The sequence below is a fragment of the Octodon degus genome, unplaced genomic scaffold (assembly GCF_000260255.1).
Source record: "Octodon degus isolate 3935 unplaced genomic scaffold, OctDeg1.0 scaffold00043, whole genome shotgun sequence".
In the NCBI taxonomy this organism is placed as follows: domain Eukaryota; kingdom Metazoa; phylum Chordata; class Mammalia; order Rodentia; family Octodontidae; genus Octodon; species Octodon degus.
The window spans coordinates 14,292,204-14,301,087 of record NW_004524619.1 but is presented as its reverse complement, the minus strand read 5'-3'; the positions used below and the strand labels follow the sequence as shown (position 1 = coordinate 14,301,087).

Below are 8,884 nucleotides of genomic sequence, written 5' to 3'. Positions count from 1 at the left end.
ATGTTTTTATCCATTCTTAGATGATGGACATTTTGGATTCTTTCCAAAATTTAGCTATGATAAAAAATTAGATATGACCAATTGCTGCTATAAACATGGGTGCACATATACCACTGTGGTATGCTGTTTTTAATTCTCCTGAGAAGATACCCAGAAGGTGTACAGCTGGGTTGAACAGGACCACTAATCCTAATTTAAAAGAAGAATGTTCACATTGATTTCCACAGTGGTTATACCAGTCTACACTCCCACCAACAGTGGAAAAGTGTTTCTTTTTCTCCTCAGCTTCTCCAGCTCTTGTTACTGTTTGACTTCTTGATGATAGCCTTTTTTTCTGGGGTGAGGTGAATCTCAGTGTTGCTTTAACCTGCACTTCTCAAATGACTAATGATATTTAACATTTTTTCATAGATTTATTTTCCATTTGTGTTTGTTCATCTGAGAAGTATGTATTCATCGCAGAGGCCCATTTCTGGATTGGGTCTTTAAATTTGGGGACCTGGTTCTTTTCAATTCTTTATATGTTCTAGGTATTTTAAACCATTGTCTGAGGGACAACTGGATAAAACTTTTCCCTCTCTATAGGTTGTCTTTTTACTCTATTGATGATTTTTTGTTGTTGTGCAAAAACTTTTGAGTAAGGTGAGATTCCATTTGTTGATTATTTTTATAGTGTTTCCTCTATGGTCTGGGTTTTATTCATGAAGTCTCAGCCTAATCCTATATCTTCAAGATTTGTACCTATTTTCTCTTCCAGTATATTTAATGTTTTTGTTTTAATATTTAGATCTTTGATCCATTTTAGTTTCAGTTTAGTGCAAGGTGATAGATATGGTTCTAAGACTCATAAATTCAAGCAAGTTAGTTGACGGAAGAGAGCAAGAGGATGGAAAGAATAACACAAAGAGAAAATTTAGAGATGTAAACCATGAATAAGAGAGAAAAGAATGTAGAAAAAAGAAAAGAGAGAAATACTAAAAAGCCAGGAAATATAAATTACCACACACATAGAAAAAATAACAATTATACAGAAAGACAAACAGGCAGGCAAAGCATAACAGAGAGAAAAAGATAAAAGCAAAAAACGAAAATGCACTAACCCAGCTGACTACCAAGAGGAAAACCCATCAGACAGAGAAAAATAAAAACAGTGAAATTCCTTTAGTGTCTCTAGTTCTGTCTTTGGTCCAAGTCTGATCCCAGAATGTGTAATCTAGCCAAGATTGCAGGTGGGTTTGTCCTGCATTTGAATCTGATCTTTGTCTCTGGATTTAGCAGATGGCATTAGTTTTCTGTGGTTGAAGTTCTCCATAGCTGTTTAAAAAATAAAAAAATATGAGGGAAAAGTGAAGAAATGATGAGGTGGGTCCTTCATACCCACATCGATTCTGTGTGTCTTGTCCCCATGCACAAGGTAGGTGCACTTAACTTACCACCTGCTAGTTCATCTGTTACTGTTGTTTTAGACGTTTGTGCACCACTAGTCACTCCTGTCCATCTGTGGGCTCCAGCCAGGGTCCCACTGTGCGCTGGAGTTCCTGCAGGTCTCGAGTCTCTGAATCCCATCAGTGGAGGGAGCAGGGATCTGTTGGGAATTCCTGTTAGCCACTGCCGCTCCCAAACATTTTTTCAAACCAAATATCTTATCATATCCACTACTACCACTATACTTGCTTAAAAATAATCTCCAAGTAGTTTATCGAGCTCAGATTCCTTGAAGTGGCCCCGGGTCTTGTCAAGTCTTCCCAGGTCTCGATCTCATCTCTTCTCTGTTACCCATGACCCTGGCCTTCCTGCTGTCCCTATTGCACTGCTCCATCTCACTACAGGGCCTATTTCCATCTTTCTGCCCTCAATCCATGATGATTTCCCACAGGCTTTAAATCTCAGGTCCAGCATTTTTTCTCCGAAGATGCAGTCTCTGCTTCTCTACTGCCCAAGCCTACCCCCAGCTAGATTACTTGTTGTTATAGAGCATTTCCTAACAAACCTCTCTCTTCTCACCACTTTCAGTCTCTGTCTCACAGCTAATATCTGCCTTTCTCTGGATGCACTGAAGGCACAGCTATCCTTGTTTAAGCTCTCCTTGAAGCTGATCAGTGCTTCAGGCTTAGTGACCATGCTAGGTGGGGGGCCAATAAGTAAGATTCAATATAAAATTTGTTTTTCCCTGTTATCAAGGGATATGTCTAATTAATAAGAATTCCACACAAATCTCTACTGGGACTGCCAAGAGCCACAATGTGTTCAGGTGCAAAAAGGCTGAGAGCAGTCAGGAGCAGCTAGCTGTACTCATATTGGATCAAATAGGTCTTCATTAACATCCGTTTAAAATAAGCATACCCAAGTCATGTTGGGGATGTCATTGTTCTCTCCAGCCTTCTGGGAGCCCCAAATAATTAGCTGTGCAAAGACTAATTTGGAATCAGACTACTAACTCTCCATGTTGGTCAGCCATGTTGGCACGGGGATGGCAAAAAGGAAGGTTATTATCCTGAGCTGGTGGATCTGAAGATGGTATAAGGGTCCCTCTTGTTTGGTATGCTGCTCATATACGAAGTGTTCACAGACTGGTAGGGGCTTGGCCGGGTAGAGGATTGTGTCTGAACAATATTCATCTGACCTTAATAGCTTAAGCATGAAGTACTTTTCAGCTTCATAAATCTCAAGCAGTGATGGTTTGGGGACTGTTCTACTCCATTACTTGGAGTGTAAACCCCACCCCTCTTGGAGGAATTGTCATGAATTCTCCATTAGAATGAAGTAATATACACTTAATTAGCAGGTTGTGAAAAGTGAGCTTGGGTTGATTCAGTGGTCCATCCCAGTTGTCCCCCTTTGTTGTTTTTATCTGCCTAGGTCACACTGATATCTAACTGGGGAGGAGGGATGAATTCTTGGGCATATAGTCATTTCTTTTCCATGAAATTACTTCTTATTACTATGGAAAGAAGCAAACAGTTTGAACAGTGGAAAATACATGTTTTTGGTTTTCAGCCTGCCAGGGAAGCCAAGGGATGGGAACTTTCCTAGGCAATGAAATAGTAGCTTTCCTGGTCTCAGGTCAGAACATCTGTCTGTGTCTTTGGGCAGATTTAGTTTAAGGCCAAAACAAATAGCTTTCCTTCCTTGGGTTTTGACCCCCAAGGCAGAAAAAGGGAAACTAAACTAGTCCAACTGCCACTGTTGGGGAAGTCATTGTTCTCTCCAGCCTTCTGGGAGCCCCAAATAATTAGCTGTGCAAAGACTGAGTTGGAATCAGAATTCCCCTCCAGGGTTTTCTGTGTCCAGCCAAACAAAGCTAGTTGAGCTGAGAGACAAACACAGCCTGCAAAAGAGAGCCAGTGCCAACTCTCCTTCCCCTTTGCCTCTTCAGTCCTGTTCCTCTGAGCCTGCGTCCTCTGCTTGCCTTCTCTCACAGCTCCCCTGTCCCTCGCAATCGCCTGTAGCCGCGGGGAGTTTTTTCTTAATTAGAGCAGCCACTGGTCCACCCTTGGGTGGAAGGCAGTGTTGTGCTTTGGGACTTAGGCCTGGAGTGTGCAGGGAATTGTTCCTTTCTCCCAGAATTTCTAATGCTTTCACAGAGCACAAGAAATCATGGACTTCTGTGTGATGCCACCCAATTTTTAATTATTCATTACATTTTGTTTTGTATTCTTTATAAAGAAGGTACAAGACGCTTTAGTGCTTTTGAGCTAGACCATGCACTCCATAAAGGTAGAGCTTGTGTATACCATTAGCACTGAGCCCATTGCCTCACATATGTAGCAATTTAGTATTTCTTTACGAACATCCAGAGGAGACTTATATTATCCTGACATTCCCTTGATATTAAAAACAAGAAAGTACAACAATAGCAATAGTACTGTGATTGCCCAAAGGCTTGCTCTACTTTCTGCACTAGTAAAATGAGTTAGCCAAGAGGCAAAGGGGTGGCAAAAAGGAACTCTACTCCCAAGAGCTCATGGAACTGAAGATGGTATTACAAGGGGCCATCTTGCCTGGGACACTGCCTTAGGGTAGTTTATAGGAGATGGGATCATAGGTTGGCAGGGGCCCTCCGCGGGTGGAGGTTTGTGGCCAGATGATGTGCATCTGATCTTTACTGTCCAGTCATGAGATACTCATCAGTTTTATGAATCTTGAGAACAGGGATCATTATTTTGGGGAGTTGTTCTTGTCACCCTTTGGTTTGCCCACACATAATTCCTGAACTATTTCAAGGACTAGAGCAAGTAGCTGCCCCAGCACCCTCTTGCCAATCAAAGTCATACTAGTGGTAGAAGTCGTGCTTCACCTGATTATTGTGGAAGTCAAGGGCAAGATCAGATGGAGATCTGGTCTTCAACCATAGTGTCAACATCAGCTACTTTTTACAAAACACATTCGAAGTGTTTTACATGGAAGTTGATCTGTACAATGATCCTGGTACCCCTTTCCTCTTAGTTGATTGGCTTTCCTGGTAAAACCATAGTGACTTTTCTTGGGTGGTCTCTTAGTTACTTTTCTCTCATTGCTGAGACAAAATACCCCACAGCCAAAATTATAGGAGAAAGGATTTATTTAGCTCATAGTTTGCAGCAGTTTCAGTCCAAATTTCGCTGGTTCCAAGGAAGATGGCTTGGCAGAAATGTTCATGGCAGCAGAAGACAGCAAAAGCCATGAAGGAGGAAGGAGAGGACAAGCCTCTTTCTCTTTCTTATTGTATGCAGGCCACTTACCTTAGCATAGGTATAGCATTCACATCCTTAATCTCAGCATTGCCCTATGAATCAGTCACATGCTAAATAAGCCACCTCAGGAAAAGTGCCACATAAAACTGCCTGAGGATCACCCCTGGAGAGTGCGGCTTCTGAGAGCAGTGGGAGTCTGTGTCCCTGTTCTCCTCCATCTCCCTGGGAAGACAAAGCTGGTGAGAGGAGGATGAGTTTGGCTCCTGTCTTCCTCCATTGGCCTGGGCTGGTGCAACTGGTGAGATCAGGAGCCCCCAGACCTGGAGGAACACCAATATCACAGTGGGACCAAATAAGGCACATGTGGTGGGCAGGTGAACCTAGAGGCAAGGACATATCCCATGCAACACTGAATCTAGGACTCAAGCATCCAGCCCTGCTGGAGGAATCCAGGAGACTGGCCCCTTTCTCTGCTTCAGTGGGACCAGGCAACTGGATGAATGCCAGCAAACAGTAGGATCCAGTATGTACATGAGGAACAGGAGAAACTAGCCTATTTAGCAAAAGTCCTAAATATGAGCCAACTTACCTATAGGAGGTGGTAAAGCAGGTAAACAGTGTTGTCCTGAGGGATAAAGACACATGGAAGAAGCAGGTGGGTGGGGCCACACCCTCTTTTCTTAAATTCAACTCATGCATAGGAAGAACCAATTCTGTGAAAATAGCCGTACTCCCAAACAGTTATGCAGATTTAATGTAATCCTGATCAAAATATTATTAGCATATCCCACAGATCTAGATAAAGCGTTACAAAAATTCATTTGGAAACATAAAAGCCAAAAGATAGCAAAAGAAATTCTGGATAATAAAGGTAAGTCGGGGGGCGGGATATCATGAGCCCTGACTTGAAATTATACTGCAAAGCTGCTGTGATAAAATCAGCTTAGCACTGACAAAACCCAAAGTACAAAAAATATAACAAAAAATCCCCCCCAAACATACCTGAAGTACAGTAGAATAGATTAGAAGCTGCAGACACAAGTCCAAACACACTAATCCACCTTATCTTTCATGAAGGAACAAAATGTTCACTGGAAGAAAGATAGTCTTTATTTTTTTTTAAAGGATCTAAACATACTTCAATTATAAAAATAAAACAGGAAATTTCATTAAATAACAAATGAGTTTCTTAGCAGAAAATATTTGTCCACATTGAGCTAAAATAAAATAGAAAAATGAAAGTAGGATACAGAAGAATTTTTTTTTCTTTTGTATTTTAGGGAAGGGTCTACAGGGTGTTCATTATCTCACTACTACATAGGACTCATAGTGATCCACCTGTTTACAGCCTCCCAAGGGCTGGGAGTACAAGTGTGCGCCACCATGCCCAGTCTCAGTATGCCCTGGGGGTGGGGCTGGCATGGCAGGCCCAGGCATTGAACCCCTGGCCACTGCACCTGCTTGCAGGTGCTTTAATCTGCTGAGTTATTTGGCCAGCCCAATAAAATATTTTTTTTTTCAGAACTGGGGATTGAACTCAGACTCTTGGGCTTGCCAGGGAAGTGCTTATTCTACTGAGCCATCTCCCCAGCCCCAAAACATTTTTTCCCCAAATTATTTTTTCTTAATTTTAATTTTGAGAAACAAATATGAATGAGGTAGTTTCAAAGCTGATTAATAGGACAGTTTCGATAATCAATATATTGTACATTATTATCTTCTTAGTGGTTATCCATAGTACAAGAAGCAGACAGGATATCCTGTCCAAACACTATTAGTATACCTCTTTCTTCTCATTGAGTTAAGCAAAAGTAGCTGCATATCTATGCTAAGTATTTTGTATATATAAATACAAAATGATCTTTCCTTTGTATTCCCTTTTTTTGTTTACTGTCAGAGGTGGGTATTCTATTGGCATCTGAATACTATAGATGTTTGAATTCAGCAGAACAATCCAACACTGTCTAGCAGTCTATAATATTAGTGAGTTATCCTCAGAAGTTATTGACTTGAGCCTTTTACAGCTCATTGTATTAATATGGCTTTATTTTATATACCTCATTTTTATACTTTTCTGCTGGATGGTTAAGACCAAAATAAAGCAAGACCTATATAAAAATAAATGTAACTTTTGTATCTGATAAGGTCAGTCAAGCACCCTCAGGATTTATCCCGTAGCCCTGTACCACACTTTGTAGATCCTTTGTCAGTGTCAGCCATGAGGATGAGTCACAGCCATTGCTTGACCAATTTGCTCTCTGTGAAAGCCTGAGAGAATGTTTTCTCTCCATGTAACTCTCCCCAGGCACACTATACATCATCGATCGCATTCCTCTGTGGCTCCATAATCTCCTTGATCAGAAAATTCGGAGCACAACTGAGTTATATGATGTTACATCATATAACATCCTACGTTTCAAGTCTTCACTGACCTTGAAAGGCTAGGGCCAAAATGTTGGCTGACCTTGCAGCCCTTCCTTTTCTCCAATTTTGATCTGCTAACTTAGGCTGTTAACCCTCCAGAAGAGAAGCTTATTATTAACCTACAATATATGCAGTTTGGTTTACCCTATCTGTCTAAATATCAAACAGAAAGATAGTCTTTAATAAATGGTGCTGGTAAAACTGGCTTTCCCTATGCTGAAGACTAAAACAAGAACCATATCACTCAGCATGCACAAAACTAAAATAAAAATGGATTGGCTCTCTGTTCCCACATACCCCCGACAGCTGTTCTTCCTGTGCAGCCAGCAGTAATCCAGACAGGATGGTGAAGGTTGGAGTGAACAGATTTGGCCGTATTGGATGCCTGGTCACCAGGGCTGCTTTTAACTCTGGCAAGGTAAAATGTTGTGGTCATCAATGGCCCCTTCCTTGATCTCAGCTACATGGTCTACATGTCCCAGTATAATTTCACCCACGTCAAGTTCCATGGCACTGTCAAGGCTAAGAATGGGAAGCTCATCATTAATGGAAAAGCCATCACCATCTTCCGAGAGTGAGATCCTGCCAACATCAAGTGGGGTGATGCTGGCGCTGAGTACGTGGTGGAGTCCACTGGTGTCTTCACCACTATGGAGAAGGTCAGGGCTCACCTAAAGGGTGGTGGCAAAAGGGTCATCATCTCTGCCCCTTCTGCTGATGCCCCCATGTTTGGGATGGGTGTGAATCATGAGAAGTACAACAACTTCCTCAAGACTGTCAGCAGAGCTTCCTGTACCACCAACTGCTTAGCTCTGCTGGCCAAGGTCATCCATGACAACTTTGACATTGTGGAGGGACTCATGACCACAATACATGCCATCACTGCCACCCAAAGGATTGTGGACCACCCCTCTGGGAAGCTGTGGCATGATGGCCACAGGGCTGCCCACAACATAATCCCTGCAGCCACTGGCAATGTAAAGGCCATGGACAAAGTCATCCTGGAGCTGAATGGGAAGCTCACAGGTATGGCCTTCTGTGTGCTGACTCCCAAAGTGTCAGTGGTGGATCTGACCTGCTCCCTGGAGAAAGCAGCTAAATACAATGACATCAAGAAGGTGGTGAAGCTGGAGTCTAATAGTCCCCTCAAAGGCATTCTGGGCAACACTGAGGACCAGGTTGTGTCTTGAGACTTCAACAGTGACACCTTCTCTTCCACCTTTGATACTGAGGCTGGCATGGCCCTGAATGACTGCTTTGTCAAGCTCATTTTCTGGTATGACAATGAGTTCAGCTGTAGCAACAGGGTGGTAGAACTCATGGCCCACGTGGCCAGTGGCCCCACCACCACATCCCAGCAAGACCAGAGGGATGGACAGGCCACGCTGTAGAAGCCACTGCCCTACTCAGCCCCAACACTGAGAATCTCCCCTCACAGCTTCCATCCCAGGCCCCCAAGAAAGGGAGGGGCCTCGGGAGCCCTGACTCACTGCCATTGCACACCATCAGGAAATCCCACTGAACCAAAAACAAAAAAAAAAAAAAAAAAAAAAAAAAAAAAAATGGATGAAAGATCTAAATAAAACAGAAACACTAAAACTACTGGGAGAGAAAACAGGCAGAAATCTTGAAGACATAATTGTAGGTAGAGAGATCATGAACAAACCCCAACTGCATAGGAAGTACTGCAAAGGAAGAAAACCTGGGATCTCATCTTATTAAAATGTTCTGGTACATCAAAAGAAATCACCAATAAGGTCAAAAGAAAACTTGTGTATTAGGAAAAA

The 8,884-nt window shown here is 42.4% G+C and overlaps 1 pseudogene; it reads left to right on the top strand.

Annotated features, from left to right (window-relative positions):
• Nucleotides 1-7,440: 7,440 nt before the first annotated feature.
• Nucleotides 7,441-8,488, top strand: LOC101584530 (annotated as a pseudogene).
• Nucleotides 8,489-8,884: the final 396 nt, after the last annotated feature.